A 17357-nucleotide genomic window follows, 5' to 3' on the forward strand; every position below is an offset into this window, starting at 1 on the left:
TCCCCAGATAACAGATTCGGCGGTACAGGTGGGTTAAACCGGTACCGTACATGAAGTCGGGACTCAGATGACAAGGGCAGCACGATTGGCTAGTATCAGATGCCAGGTAATCTCGAGTCCCACAATTGATATGGGGGTGATGACCGAGTGTCCAGTGGAAGGAACGGGGGCGTTGGAGCAGCGGGATAGTGCTGACTTCCGGGTTTTCCCAAACCTTAAGGCATCGGCACCAGTCTCACCCAAATCTAAAGGGGTGCAGACAGTAAAGGGTCTCTCTGTTATTCATAGGGAGACCCAAACTGTGAGCAAGCCCCAGAGAGAAAGGGAGAACCCGCAGGAAAAGCAAGGAGCTCCTGACAAGAAAGAGTGTAGAACAGTGAGTTCTTGTGTGTGGAGGGGACGCTGTCTGCGTGGGTGGGGAGATAGTTTACCCTCAGCTGGCCAAAGGGCAATGCGGGCATTACCTGCCTGCTTCCAGTCCCACAGGATATTACAGTCAGGGAGGCAGCTTTGTTATGAATGCCATCGGCCGGGTCATTTATGGAAAGAATGTCCAGGGAGAACCGGGGAAGTCGCAAAAAGGAAACAAAAGTGCAATTTCTCCCCGTTGTTCTCCTGCTCTTGTTTTTCAGGACAAAGCCATGGTCTGGTCAGTGCAGACAGTCCTTCCCGAGTAAGGACTAACCTAGCGGGGTTAGTAAGATTTAAGGCCAGTACTAAAAGTGCCAGAGAACTGCCTGAATCTTGGCTATCAGACAAAAACGCCATTAACAGACATTTGGACATAAACCCAGCATATGCAAACTTAAGAAGAACATATTCATAATAAATAAAACATTACGACCAATATATGTATGTGATATAGCATGCTTTTTCTTTGTTTGACCTTATGATTTTATGTTGTATTACATTTTATATTATTATATTTGTTAAAGCTGCTTCAACAATCTAGTGCCCTGGGACTGAATGTCACATGTTTAGATTGTCTGTGTGAAGTTTGCATGTTTTCTCCTTGTGTCTGAAGGTTTTCCTCTGACTGCTCTGCTTTTCCAAAGGCATGCATATTAGGCTGTTTGGTGATTCTCATCTGACATCATTTCAGTTTGTAAATGGGTGGGCCATGGATTTGCACAATGTCCTGGGTTTTTTCTCACCCTACTCACATGACTACCAGGATAGTTTATGGCTCCCTCCAGCCCTGAACTGAATTAAGTGGTACGCTTTTATGTTTAACAATGCTTATTATAAAGAATATCAATAGACCTTGTGTCTTAAAGAAGCAAAATGTTTTAATTACTTTTCCATCACAGACTGTCCTAAACCATCATATACTCAACTACCTTCCATGCCAGCTGAAATAAGCCTTCTGCACACCTTCAAAGCAAAGCAAATATTTCATTTAAAATGGGTATTATTTAATGATTTTTATTCTAGTGGAAATATGAATTTGATCATGAGATCTAGCTTTTGCTTACCATCTGAACAAATTCACTTGCTCATTCTGTATGAACAATAAAGCTATGTTTTACATTTTTAGCAAAGATTTTATTCCAGTCAACTACCAAGAGCTGAGTCTAATCAATAACATCCTACCTTTTGACAGCTCCCTAGAGTAAAACTGGTGACATTTTATTTAAACTCCTACACACAAGACCTTTCCGAAGCAAACTGCAATTGTGTACAGTCTCTGACAAGCTCTCTAAAGGTTCTTTGACATCACAGGTTTCTGCATTTGTATACACTGTGCTGTTACATGGCAAGTCACTGCTGTGATCCTATGCTTAGCAGCCAGTACAGTTAATAGCCAGCATGAACAACACAGAATACATGTTGTGGCCCAAAGTTGCACAGCAAGACTGTAAATCCAGGACTTGGCTATGGCAGTGAATGTAATCCCTCTTGGCAGATTTGGTAGATGAGAAGAACAGCAGCATCACTAAAATGTCAGTTCATGTCTTCAAAGAAGGAAAGTTTACTGTACAGCTCTGACCAGCTCCAGAAATAAGCGCAATTGAAAAATACTGTACGCCAGAAAAATAGAACAGGAAAACATTTATTTGATGGCAAGAAAATAAACTTATCTTGAAAATAAATGTATTTTCTGCTCAGATGATTATCTTAGAAATTGTGAAGACTAAATACGAACTGCATTTGACTAAGCTTTTGCATCTGATAAATCTTGATTGATTTTTTTAAGTCATTTCAAATGAGTATCAGTGACCATGCATGTTGGCTGAGATCTTTAATAATAATTGTACTCTATTATTGTATACATCAAGCATTGGTGATTTTGGCATTAAAATGTTCAAATGAAAAAATTTGATTATGCAATCATAACATGAAGATTTTACTCTGAATTGAAACACAAATGATAAACATTGTGTCAGGAGGTGTGCGAGACATACTGAGTTCTACATTGCTAATGGATTAGGCTACCAGTACCAGTATTGATAAAGTGAGGCCAATAAAATCATCTATCATCTAACATATCTTATCACATCAAAAGTACAACCACCAAAGAACATCTTTATATATAATATGCTACCGTGGCTGTTCATTTGCATGTCCAGGATTTTAAATCACCTGTAGCTCGCAAATCGTTTGAACTATTGACCTGAAATTTGGTACACATGTACTACGTGACCTCTACCATCCGCTTTCGGAGTGATGATTGACCTCCAAGGTTATTTTTATTTTATTTTATTGTAGAATCAATTCTCGGCTGCAGGATGGCCGTGCGGTGCATTTTTACGGGCGCCGTTCTCATCCCTATCATCTTCGCCATCACTTCCTCTACCTTTTCATACCTTAAATCATTCTTGAGGCAGATTGAAGAATTATGTTCCAGCTTTAGTGAAAAATGAAGGTAAACGTACTAAGTAATTGCAACACAAAAACTGACTTGATCAGTTTTAACGCGAAAAGATGCAGACGGAAGAAGAGAAGAAGCGGGCTGCTAGAGTGGAGAAAAGAAGAGCTGCTCAGGAAACAGTAAGCACATCAACCTCTGAGTGCACCGAATGTATGAGTGCACGAATGCAGTGCACCGTTACTGGTTGTTAAATAATGCCTCAATATCAAGTATTCAATGCCAAATCCAAAATCAGTGTAAGGACATCAGACACTCAAATCAATATTCATGCAGCAAACGCCATATCACCAATACATAGCAATTAACACACAAATCAGGGCGTGAAGAATATAACAATAAGCTGACCTGGTCCTTGCTGAACAATGCAAGACATTGCTTATTAACAAACCATTTCCTCTACACACCAGGTCCTGATACCTTTTTGAAACAGGGGACTCATCCCTGAGCCTGCTTTCCTGGGTAGGGATTGCCTTCTGTTGGGTTCTTTTCTATGATGTGGAAGGCACACATGTGTAGTTTCTTTGTTTGCTTTTTGAAACTACAGACAGTGACAGGAAAAAGATTAAAAGATGCCACTAGCCTCTTCCTAATCCATGTAATATCTTGTGTCTGAAACATTCCTTGTATCAAGTCTGCTTTTTTTCCCCTTAGGTTAGTCTCACAGCCTTTAATGTAGCAAACAGTAGGGGACTTTTTTGTAACTCATCAATGACTTGCACTGCATAGGCTTGGCTTGGAAAAAAACTTAATCTGGAAATGCAAAAACACAATTTCTGCTGAGGAAAAGGTGGATAAAATCCCCAGTCTTTTAGTCTTATTGAAAAATAAGGAGCACAGAGTGCACAAGCACACAGAAGACCAAGATTATGCCTCGAACACTACAGGGTCAATAGAGCCAGCTCTACCAACTGGAAACAGACTGGCAGTACCAGTCACAAAGGCAATTTCATATACTAAAAAAAGCCAGATTTACCTAGATAAGAAATTGCACTAAGCTTACGATTGAAAATTTGAAAAAGTATTAAGAAAAGCTCAGTAGGTATTTTACTAATAAATTAAATTTTCAAAGGTAGTTTATTAGTTATTTTGCACAACATTGTCATTAGGTTGGGCCATGGCCCATTGGCATTAAGTACACATTCTTTTGCCTTTAGCAAATGTGAATAATTAATCCAGAAACTAAAGCAATAACTCAAAATGTGTAAACATTTCTGAGCAGGGGTCAGAAAAAATTCATAAATGGAATAATAAATCTAATCTTACAAATAACAATATTACATGTAGCAGAATTAAAAGCAATAAAGTTCTGCTGTACCTTTTAATAGGTAAGCTCTGTGCAACCATTTGATACTAATTATAACAGTGCAATGTTATGGAAATACCACCTTTGAAAGTTAAACATTCATAGGTCATTGGTCTAGGAGCTTTTAGGAGATCAGTTTAAATTAATTATTGTACTTGCCAGCAGAAAGACCTGCAAATAAAACTGATACAGAATGTTTCCTAAAGTGTTCCTGTAGGATCAGGCACCCTTAGAATAGAATGTGAACAATTAATAATATGCAGTATATTAACACTTGCATGCTATTTGTTGTCAGAGGATTAAAATTATATTTCCTGCCATTTATTTGCTTCCTATGAATATAACTTCCCCATCCAAGTTTGGTTCCTAAAAATTAAAGATGTTGAAAAGTCTATCAACTTCCACTGAGTTTCACAGGTACAGTTACAATATCAAATTCAGTTTTTTAGTGGGGAATTTTCATGCAGTATCTTGTCAACTGAGGGAACACAGGTCACAGAGGAAATGTTTGGGGCACCAACCAGATCTCTACCTTTTAATATTTACAAAGACCATACATTGAAACAAGTGCTTGATGGCAAATAAATAATAATAAATAAAGGCAAGCAAAAAGCAGCAAGAATGAAGGAATTCTCTTGAGTGCATCCTATTCAGGTGGGGGTTCCGATCATTGGTCTGCTCTCTCCGGAATGAGACAAGCTATGCTAGGAGTGTCTTGGTTTTACAGTGGCGAGAACGGAAGGGGCAGGTCAATTTCCCTCTGTGGGCGTGTGGGCAGTTTCTCAGGGCTGTGGGAGAAAAAGGAGATTATATTGTCAGCGACTGTGCCTATTCGTGTCCCAGAGTGTTAGTGCTTACTTTGAAAGTCAAACCTTGGATGTGCATGCGTGACAAGTATTATTTACGAAACAACAGTTACAAATAATGCTATTTATAAAACTAAGCTAACTGCTAATTCAGACAATTCTTTAAAAAGTACTCCTAGCAATTAAAAAATTAAGGAATTTTGTGTTTGCAAAGACTACTTGAATGCATCATGTAAATGTGTATTTTACTTGGAAATGAAACTTTTATTCCACTCTGTAGTAGTATGATGTCTTGCAAATCAGAGTTAATGTAAACCAGATAAGTAATGTGCAAGAAGACACAACACTCAGCTTTTCCAATGTTACAATTAATAATATACTAAATACAGTAAATACTTTTTAACATTTTAAAATTATGTATTCATATTTTATGTAACTTATGTTATTTCAGGTAATTACATGAAAAAAATACAGACCCCCAAATAAAACATGAACAGGTGTGGTACCTAAACTTGGTGAATTTGAGTCTCATATTTTTATTGTAGTGTTTGGTCATGGTCAGAAAACGAGAGAAAGATGGAACCTATAGAAGGGCCTCGTAAACTGTAAACCATCTGGAGACAGCTCAATTGAGTGATGGGAGTGCACCAGCAGTGGTGTACATAGGGCCACTGCTATACAAGGAGAGATAGAACATTCACAGTGGACACAATGTCCTGGCAGAATATTTGGAACAAGGCAACCCAACAATTGCCCATGCTGCCTGATAATTTGGAGAGGCGGAGGTCATATAGGACAAGTCAATAGTGGCAACACCTCCAGGCTAGTAGGGAGCATGGGGCCAATGGAGTCCTGTCTGGGAGAACAGGCTCTTTAAGGTCTATGGAAGGCTTAAGGGTGCAAGGACACCAGAGAGCACTAGGTGGAACCTTGGCTAGCTGCCTTGAGCAAAGAAATGCCCCCAAAAGTCAATTCTAAGCAATGACCAGAAGTGAACCAGGCATTTTAAAAGTGCCCTAAACCAGAAACAACTGGAGTAATGGATCAGGAGAAGAGCTGCTAGAAAGCACTGAACTGGTTAGGATGAGAAGATTTGATATGATATATTAGAGATGAAAAAGGGAGTGAAAGATACAACATGACAGTGGCAACTTGGTAAGTCAGTCTGTGTAGTACTTAGGAAATCAATACATGCCTGTATCTAGGAAGAAACAACGGGCAGGACGTTTATGCCTCCCTTGTTCTTTTATGTCTTGTTCTGTTCACTGGATTTGTCCATCCCTGTGTGGTTTATTATTTTTTAATAAACATACTTTTTTGTACCTCTGGTGTTATTCTGGTTTTAGGATTGTGCAGAAACATCCTAATTTTTCCAAGACATCTTGTAACATTTGGTCATTTTATGTGCTGTGGATTAGTAATTTGTAATAAGGACATTGGCACATTGGACTGTTTCTTTTATATTTTACATTCTTTTTAATTATTCCGTCTTTTTAGTCTGGATCCTCCAATTACAGATTATAAGGAGGTAGATATTGCACTGGCACCAACATAGCAAAATAGGGCTGAAGACTATCACAGGACACGGTCACTGTGTTGCTTACTTTACCCCCTCTCTCTCTCTTACCAAACTGATGAAAGACCATCACACACCATGAACTGAAAAGGACAACACAATGAAGAGCACAGCTCGGCAGCCTTATTGAGACAGGCATGCGGCTTGTTCTGAAGAAAGCTGTCTACAAATGAACTAGAGACATTTTAAGTAACAAACAAATCTTTGAGCCATCTGAAACTACACATCAACATTTATCAGGTTGTATGATTGCCAATATTCAAATGTACTTTGCATATTGTTATTATTTATTAATATTATCAATAATACATTATTTAAAGTGTAACTTAACTCCACCTTGTCTTTTACTACACCTAATTACCTGAAGTTATAGATGTAGAAGGGAATGTGAGGAGAAGTCATATGGTACAATACCTTATAAACAGTGGTAAGTCTGTGAGATTTGAGGCATTCTGACAAAGGCTACATTTTAATAATACAAAAGGGGAAAGTAGAGTAAAATATTACTCTATCAAGACAAAACAACCACCAACTTTCAATTTTTCCTGAAGTCTAAACAAAGTTGTCCTGTATATGTCAATAAACTTGAAACACTGCAAACAAAGTACAGTATATGAATCAAAGGATAAAAATGTAAGACATTCTTTGTGGTTTCCCAGGTCTAAATATGAATATGAGTCATATTTGGTGCAAACCCAAGACTGCAAATCACTCAATCAATGCCATCTTTACTGTCCAGCATTGTGGTGGCAACATTACATTATTAAGTTAATTTCCATCAGAAAGGAATATAATATTTGTCAACAGAAATATTGCTAAACAAATTATATGGAAAGCTGAAATCAAATCCTGATTTGTTTAATCTAAAACATAAAACTGAAACAAAAAACTCTTAATGAATGACTTAATCCATCCATCCATCCATTGTCCAACCTGCTGAATCCAAACACAGGGTCACGGGGGTCTGCTGGAGCCAATCCCAGCCAACACAGGGCACAAGGCAGGAAACAATCCTGGGCAGGGTGCCAACCCACCACAGGACACACACAAACACACCCACACACCAAGCACACACTAGGGCCAATTTAGAATCGCCAATCCACCTAACCGGCATGTCTTTGGACTGTGGGAGGAAACCGGAGCGCCCGGAGGAAACCCACGCAGACACGGGGAGAACATGCAAACTCCACGCAGGGAGGACCCGGGAAGCGAACCCAGGTCCCCAGATCACCCAACTGCAAGGCAGCAGCGCTACCCACTGCGCCACCGTGCCGCCCATGACTTAATTTAAAAATGAAATTATCTCAATTTCTTTCAGTGATCCAATCAATCTTCCCTTGAATCCAAAAGAATGTACTGAAGATGTACATTCTGACTAATTTTTACATTCAAGTATCTGCAAGCATTAATGAAAACATATCTGGATAGCCACAAAAAAATAATAAATAAATAAATAATAAATAAAAATGAATAAGATTAATTAGGCTGGTTGATATCCATGTCTCATAATATGAATGCAATTAAAGTCATTGTGTTTATTAATTGAAAAAAAAAGTAATGAACAGAAATAGCGTATCTGAATATGAATTGTACAGTGAACAAATCAACTTTATTGAACATAAGAATGGATAAAATGTTAATATAGACCATGTGCACTTTTGTTTATAACATACACAAACATAGATAAACTGGTACTTAATTGCCAACAATGTAATTAAATGCCATGCTTCTTTTGCAATTTGTAAACAGTCATGCTATCAGTGATCAATACACCTTCAGTTGGCACCGAGGTTTTGGTAGCACAAAGAGAAGGCTTAACCAAGTAACCCAGCTCTGGAAACCATTTTTTTTTTGTCTCTCTCCATGACAAAAGTGGATCTGCTACCAGACATTCAGGGTGTAGTTCCAGTAATGCCACATGTTTAGCGTGTGTGTTCTGTTCATGTTATTGTATCTTGTCCTTTTTCACCTCAAAGCCATTTAACTCTAAACTTGAGATGTTATCATTCCAATTCAGGTAGTTCATAGCTAATAGAGTTTCCTGAGCAGAGGGTGATTGTGAGGCACTCACTTTACTAAGCATTTAAATCTATATTGCTTTATTTTGTCAGATGATGATAATGTTAGAGGGTACCTCAATGGTCAAGTCAGACCAGGCACCAACATCCCATTATTTGACTGATATTGATATTGTATGACATGAAAAGTGCTAGTCATTAGCAAAATATGGGCAGATATTATTAGCAAGATAATAAGATAATGTTTACATTAGAGACGTCTACACACATAAAGGAACCTACTCTAATTATATCCTACTGTAATTATATACATCCACAGTCACACACACTGGGCAGATCTAGAGGTATTAGGCAGTGTACACAGCAGAAAAGAAGGAAATCTAAAACAGCCAGAATAAATCCACAGGTAGAACATGCTAACTACACACAGACAATGATGGAGATGTGAACTCAGACCTTTGAAAGTATTTACCATCATACCACCGAGTTGATTAATCAACATTGCTGTGCTCACTGAGTTGTATGCATAATGCTGGCGGGTCTTCTTGCCTTTAAATATTACTAGCTTTGGCAGTTTTGTTACACACTTAACAACAGCCTCAGTGACAAAGTTGTCATATACACTGACTCAGAGGAAACAATAAAAGCTTCATAAGCAAAGGGCTATTCTTCTGGATCCTGAAGTCAGTATGAACATTTAAATTCAAAGAATAAAATGTCAAGATAACCTTGATCACTTGAATGGAAATTTTAATGAGGACAAAAACCAATGATTATATCAACAGCAGTCCTTTGGAAATTCTTACAGAGTTGGATACCAAAGTCAAACTGTTTTGTAAAAATCACATTTTGACATTTGTGAGCAAAGTGGTGCAAAGAACATTCGCAACAGACTAATGAACACTGGGTAAATTAGACATGCTGTAACAATCCTTCACCCATGTTCTGCATAAATGGATAGGTGCACATGTGGCACACACCAAAAGCAGTCGGCAGAGTGCTTGCTTAACGTTTGTGACAGTTTTGTACTGATATGTAATTAATATTTCTATTTTGATTTGACCAGGCACTCCTTGGAAGGCAAGGTCAGCGTTGATTACAATTTAATGCCATTGAGTAGTGACCGCAATTCAATGTTGCATCAATTCTCTACTGATTAAAGTGTTCGCCAGGATGACAATACTTCTTTTACAATTCATTAAAAACCCAAAGATCATATGAGCATGAAAACATTTCTTCATATGTCATTTTCATTTAAATCTAGTGATTTAAGACCCTGAGATTTTTTTTTTGCCTAAATCAACAAGACAAAGGCAATTTGCATTCTTATAGAAAAAATACCTTTGCAGAATTACACATGCAGCTATACCACAATACAGACACAGCCGGTGGTCATTAAATACACTAATAAATGGAGCCATTTTGGTGTTTCTGCCTGATTGAATATTTCTGCTCAGTAAAACATAAACGGTCAACAATTGTGCCACCCACTATTCGAAATTCCATACATCCATTTTCTGTCCTTTATATTCACTTGTGGTTGCAGGGTGTCAGACACTGCTATCAGGATACTTGTCATCAGGCAGAAGCTAGAAGGGACTGCAATGCAAAAACTTCACAAAAAACGCTAGTCACCAGGCAAAAAAAGTCTCGATTAAACCCACCCAGTGGCTTGTTGTTAGAATTTATAATGTTTTCATTTTATTGGCACTTTCGCCCCCTTCTCTTATTCTTCCTCTGGGAGCCAGAAACAGGCAGTGACCCAAAGAGCAGATTTATTGAGCGCCTTTACAATTAAATGTATTTAAAACATTAAAACACTCCCTATGCAATATTTGCAGTCCATAAATAACAGTCCAGGTCTCCACAATCTTTAATCGCTCATTCAGCTGGCAAAGAGTTCCACTTGACTAGGAAGAATGATCAAATCCCAAACAGACTTTTAGGCCCTCTGTCATCCACTTGAAAGCAGCGTCTGCGTAAGAGAGGAGGCTGTGAAAACAGACGAGAATACAAAGGAAGGAAAAGCATCGAAATAACAAGGTACGGGCACCAATTACTTGATCCAAAATGGGGTACTGTTTTGCCACTATTAGTTGGCCCAGATCCTGGCTTCAAAGACACTTAACTTACTAGTGGTGGTTACATGCTTCCAAAACAACCCCAGTGCCAGTTATATCACAGGCTCAGTGGCAAAAACATTTCTCCAAGAGTCTAGTCCACCTTGATGATTTCCCTCCAGCTATCTACACCATCTCTAGGCCCACTGGTTGCCCTTTCTCCCTTTATAAAACATGCTCCTCCATCCTTCTTTATACTCCCCTCTCTGTTGCTCTCTCAAAGTGTCTCTTTTTATCAAACTCCCACCCAAATTAATTAACACCACATTTACCAAAACATGTGAAATCAATCAATTAACTTTGTGCTTAACAAAAAACACACCATACCGTAAAGTACAAATCTATATCAATCAACTGAATAACACACTTTAAACAATGACAAGAAATAAAAAAAGAAAAAAACCATCTATACAACATGAAAACTGTGACACTCTCACAAGATGACAGCTTATATGCCAGTCAGGCTTGTTTGAAATATTATAGAAAATTTGGATCAAGACATTAAGTGAGTACAAGCAGAACACACAGACTCTCCAAACAGCACCACAGATATTAACCACTAAATCTACCTGTAGATGCTGCACCACATACTGGTAATAAATGATTATTAACAAGCAATCATGATGTAACACTGATGTAATTAAAAGCTATACAGTGGAACCTCGGTTTGCGAGCATAATTCGTTCCAGAAACGTGCTCGTAGTCCAAAGCACTCGTATATCAAAGTGAATTTCCCCATAAGAAATAATGGAAACTCAGATGATTTGTTCCACAACCCAAAACTATTCATATAAAAATGATTAATACAAAATATAAAGTAAAAATACATAAAACAAATTAACCTGCAGTTTACCTTTGAAAAGAATCATGGCTGGTGTGAGTGAGTTTCTAAACTCTTGTGGGATTGCACCCAACGGGACGACACACGGAAGAGCGTCCCAAAGCAATCGCAGTCTCCTAGCGCTGTAGCAGTTCGCCGTAAAAGTGAATCCGAAAAGATCGCGGACATGCTATATGCGCCTGCAGTCAATGGGTGATACAAGGAACAAGGAACATAATAAATGTGCAGGGCCCTGCCTGACTGCTGTGTCTGTGTATAAATAACCGCGATGTTGCTGTTTCAAGCTGAATAAAGCTGGTGTTGCTAAAGTACTGAGACTCAGCTTCGTGTTTTAGGGTGCAAGACGGGGACTCGCACGTCACAGTACACACGCGCGCGCGAGCACACACACACACACACACATACACGAGCACGTGCGTGCACACACAAATACACATGCGAGCGAGCACACACACATATGCACACACACACGCGTGCGCGCACACACAGTCACAATGCTAATGCTGTAGTAAACAGTATACGCTCGTACGGATGTTGACTATATGAGTGAGGCACGCCGACTCAGGCGGAGAATAGGAGACGATTGCCCACAATCCCGCAGCCAGAGAGAAAGAAGAACCATCAGCTCAGTTGTGATCACATGACGCTCAGCAGACAAAGCGTATACATACTACTCGTACTGCAAGACCTCGCTCGTTTATCAAGTCAAAATTTATTAAAAATTTATGCTCGTCTTGCAAAACACTTGTAAACCAAGTTACTCGCAAACCGAGGTTCCACTGTATAGTCAGTTGGTATGTATATAATATAATGCAATCAAAAGATTAACAAAGGAAAATGCAACCTTGAAAGAAGAGATTATTTGGAATGCCTTTTTATTTTTATTGTTCAATGTAACAATCTATAAACATCCAAATATTCAAATACCAATGAAGCTATAATTAAAGCAAAAATAAATATTGACACCATACATTTTGGAAGATAAAACTTTTACATAATTTTTTTGGCATATATTGTACAGTGCATATGCTGAAGACACATCTGATTTAGGCTTATAGACCATAACCCATCCACTGGCTACAAAGAAGGTAATCATTGCGTCAAAATTAGTTTTTAAATAATATCCAGCAAGTTAATAAAAGCTCATTATCTGCACTAAACAATTTTGCCATCTTTGGATAAAATGGCTAATTATCCTAAAAAACAGATTGTATTTTGTGTGGTAGGTTAATTACACATGTGGGCATAAATATAATACAAATCACATAAAGAAAAAGTTTAAATATATGGATGAATCAAACATAGAATTAAAATATAATTTAAAAAGTTTACTAAAACAGAGCAGTGGGAAAATCTGATTTTTGTCAGTTTCTCCTATAAGATCACCACCTTTCAAACAGCAGCATCTATACCATGAATTTACAGAAAGTGCAGTTCAAGCTCTTATTAGATTCTGTTTTTAAGTCTTAATTTTACAAAATCTCAAACTGTCTTGTTTCATCTAATATCGAGATTACATATGCAGATGTATGTTCTTCCTAGTTTATCAACTTTATAAATTAACAACCATCTCCCACTGATCATGTCAGTGCTTGGCTTCAGAATGTTCTTATAGCAACTTCATTTTCGTCATGGGTGTGGTGCTTCCAGGGGCTTTATGCACACACAGCTAAAGTAAGCACTGAAAGTACATATGATTATATAGACAAAAGAACAAAGATTCTTGAAATATCACCTGCCCCTCTGGTCCTTTGAAATGTCAGAAGACTTCTATAGAACAGATTCCTGTAAAGCTAAGCACTGTATTCACTTAATAAAACAAAGTTAAAAAGGTTTTAGCAATGTGGAAGCTTATTTGAACTTAAAAAAGGGATTGTGGTATCACTGGATTGTTTGTAATGAAGTGTATTATCCTTTTAACAGTATAATATTAAATGTGTCCATACATTTCCAAACCCTACTTTATTCAATATATATCCTGATACTATTAGGTGCAAGGCAAAACTTAACCTAGGACGGGGAGCCAATCAACTGCTGCGCACACTTACACAATACCATGTCCAAAAAAAAACCACACACCCTTCCCCTTTACATTTACTGACCAAAACCCACACATGCCGTATGTGCAGATAACTTACAAAGCCCTCACAGACAGTGACTGGGCTTCGATCCGAAGCCAATCTGTTACAGCTATTAGGAAGCAGTTCTAACTAGCAGTAAATGTGTTTCTGCTTGGCTAAAATTTTAAATTTATTGCTGCTATAAATTTTGAAATAAGAACATTGAAATTGCCAGAGTTGCAGTTATTTCAGAAAGATGCTGTTCTCACATTGAAACGTACAATAAATCTTTTATTTAATAAACACCTTATCTGCAGTTGACTGTTGCCCAGTCCGGAGCTGGGCCCAGCCTTGTATCCAATGCCTTCTTGATAGGCTCCAGATACCACCACCATAATGTGGATTAACTGTATTTGATACTGTATTAAAGTATGGATGTTTGTATCTATATAATACATATATGTGTACCTAGAAATGTACCTGGGTGACTAACTAGAAATATGTGAAGCTAAAGATTATGAACAAAATGTACCTCTTTACATTGATGATACACTGCTTTATATAACCGATCATTGTAATACGCAATAGATGAATTCTATTAAATTTCTATATTCAACAACAGTTTGGACAAAAGGATATTATTCCCTGCTAATAATGCCTTGAATACTGATTTAAATATGAACTTTTGGCATTAAACCTAGATCTTATAATTGTACAATGCTCTAAAGGCCTATTAAATCACACCATTTGCCCTGGATCAGAATAAACAGGTTCCTGCTAGCTGTTCCAAAAATCACTTATTCTTGGATGAAAGAATTAACATAACTAAAATGAGCACACTACCGAAATTCTTCAACCTTTTTCAATTCATCCTTGCTATACAAGAATAAATCTTTCTTAAAGAAACTGGAAACAGTCGTAAAAATGTTTACTTGGATGGAAGACCACCCTGACTGAAGCAAAAAACAGAAGGCAGTTTTGCCTCGGCTAATTTTCAGTCTTATTTTTTGGCAGCAAATGCTCATATTCTAGTTCTCTAAAGAGAAGGAAAAATATCTGAAGTTATATTTATGAATCATTATGAGAAGGAGATCTAACTTCGAGTTCTATGTGCTTTATCATGTACATCAGTATCCATAAATTGCAGCTGTTATGAATCTAGTTTTAGACAGTCTGTACTGTTTTCACTTGTATTTCTTGACATTTATATTGTTTATGGTGCCAGCTTGGACTGTTGTAGGCCAGCCAAGTGATCAGATGTCATTATAGCATCTGACATCATCATGCACCCCCTATTTAAGATGGTGGTATGCACATCCAAACATACTTTCTTTGGATGTACAAATTCCCAGCTATGCAACACTTTATTCTCTTTCCACTGTTGGAAGAAGCTAAAGGTACTTTAAAAAATGTATTCTTAGGACATTGGCTTTACTCTCTGGTCTTGGATTCTCATTTTTGCTTTGGCTTATTTGTCTGTTCTCTGTTTTTATATCACCATTTTGATCCTTTTGTGTGGTCCTCAACTTAAATTTGTCCTTATCCGTCATGGCGCTTTAATCCCCTGGTCCTTTTCTTATTCACAAACCCTCTAAGAACCCTCCAGCTTCAAATTCAGTAAAAATCTGGTCATTGAAAACACAATAAGAATCTAATATCCTACGTCAAAATTACTACCATCAATAACATCATTACAAACCAGCCAGATATTTCACTGTTCAGTAAAATTTTCGGTATGTAATGTATCGAGAATTAATGGCATTGTAAACCTCAGAGACTTGCATATAGATAATGTATTTTCTTTTTTGGAAAACTATAGTATAACCCCCAACAAATAAATTTTCTACATTACATGTATGTATAGTATAACCCCCAACATATACATTTTCTACATTACATGCTAAAGTAATATAAGTGTTGCAATCACAGTTAATGCAGTGCAGTTGCCTGTGAACATACTGTAGCTGACAGATTCTAAGGTCAATGTTACAAAAGTAGAGAACTTGATGTGCTGCTACTATAATAAGAATTACAATAGTTTATTTTGAAATATCACTATAGTTTGGAAATGTGAAAACAATATATAATGTATATGGATGATAGGGCAATGATAAATATGTTAATGTGGTGAAATTACATTTGTATATGGCGTGATGATTAATTTTGCAATATTTGTGAATGCAGTCATATTTAGAATCATAGAATCATATTAACTTTTTTTCTGTCCTTTGTTGTTTTCATTTTCAATTTGCATTGCTAGTAGAGTTTTGAAGAAAAATGAATTTTTTTGTATAATTTGTAATCATTTATAACAATGTTAGAAATTAGTTATGTTCTCCTGTGATGCTGTTTTGTTTTTTCTAAGGGAGTTGCCATTCTGGCTGTTAGGCCACGCCCCCATATATTCTTGATTGTTTCTGTACACTGCATGGATAAACAAAGAAAAGAGTTCTGTATGATTCCCAAGTTCTTCTCAATAAGCTATACTTTAAAGTTCCAAGTCTGTCACTGTGTATTCAAATCCAATTTTTATCTCCTACTTGTAATATTTTGGATTTACAGTATACCTTCGAAATTCACGGGGGTTACATTCCTAGAAAAACTTGTGAAAAACCGTGACTTATGGATGTGGTTAAAAAAATGTCTATTTTTACAGTTTAAACCCTAAATATGCCCCCAAAACACTTTAATTTCATTTCAACCTCAGCTTAACACATTACCTAAAAAAAGGAATGTAAAGGTAAACCCTTAAGCCTTAGAAGGTGCAGGGCATTTCAGTGGCATCTTGGGGCTTTAACACTTAAACTGCCACATACTTGGGGGTTAATGCATCCCTGGACGACAGATACTTTTTTGCTGCACTTTTTAAGTAAATGTCACAATTCACAAAGAAAAAGTTCAATTTTAATGGAACACATTTTTTTTCATGGAAAGAGCATCATAATTGTATATTAAAAAAGCAGTGGCCTCAGCATTAATTCCAAAAGGAAAACAACTTATATCATCATCTGGTTCATAAAAACTCCTTTCCATAAGTGTTTGTTTCCAGTAGCTAAGCCAATGTTGTACCCAATTATATACTCCATCCTGACATTCCACTTGTTTTAGTCTGATAAGTAGTCTCAAATGTGAAAACTACTCAAAGACTTTCTGAAAATCAAAATAAATAATATCTTCTGTTTGTATGCTTCAACAGAACATCATCTTTACTTTGCTCTACATCACTATATTCTGCACTCTGATTAGGGCCTACTGCATTTGCTCTAATATATATTTTTTATTATTTATTTTTAGAAAATCTTTCTCCAATGGGCTTCTTTCACTTGCTGTTACTCAGAGCAGTAAGCAATCACCATTAGAAAGAAATCAAGCTAAGTGCAATTTTTCATGTTAGGATTTCTCTTTTTCTCTTTTTGCCCAGGGACAGGGAAGGAATGTCTTGCTGCTTAGTTACCAAACACTATTCTTAAAAAAGAACCTTATTGTGAAGGAGACAATTCCCACTGATAGATACAATATCTCTATTCCTCCCCTTACTCATGTATTAACCGTAGAAATGTTACTGCAAAAACTCCACACTGATAAACAAACTCTGCCAAAACAGAACCAATGTTCCATCATAAACACCTTCAGGGGGAAATGTATGGCTGAAGCAGATGTTTGAAATATTAATAGAAATTAACCTAACAGAGAAGACTCTCTTCCTTAGTCTATAACAGACATAGCTTAATTCGATTTAAAATTGTACATCCAGGCTTTTT

General features: G+C 37.1%; 1 protein-coding gene across 1 annotated transcript in view; it reads right to left on the reverse strand.

Annotated features, from left to right (window-relative positions):
• The window catches only part of LOC114646877 (inactive carboxypeptidase-like protein X2), a 357898-nt gene that overhangs the window by 257433 nt on the left and 83108 nt on the right, over positions 1–17357 (reverse strand). The window lies entirely within an intron of this gene.

The sequence above is a fragment of the Erpetoichthys calabaricus genome, chromosome 2 (assembly GCF_900747795.2).
Source record: "Erpetoichthys calabaricus chromosome 2, fErpCal1.3, whole genome shotgun sequence".
NCBI lineage: Eukaryota > Metazoa > Chordata > Cladistia > Polypteriformes > Polypteridae > Erpetoichthys > Erpetoichthys calabaricus.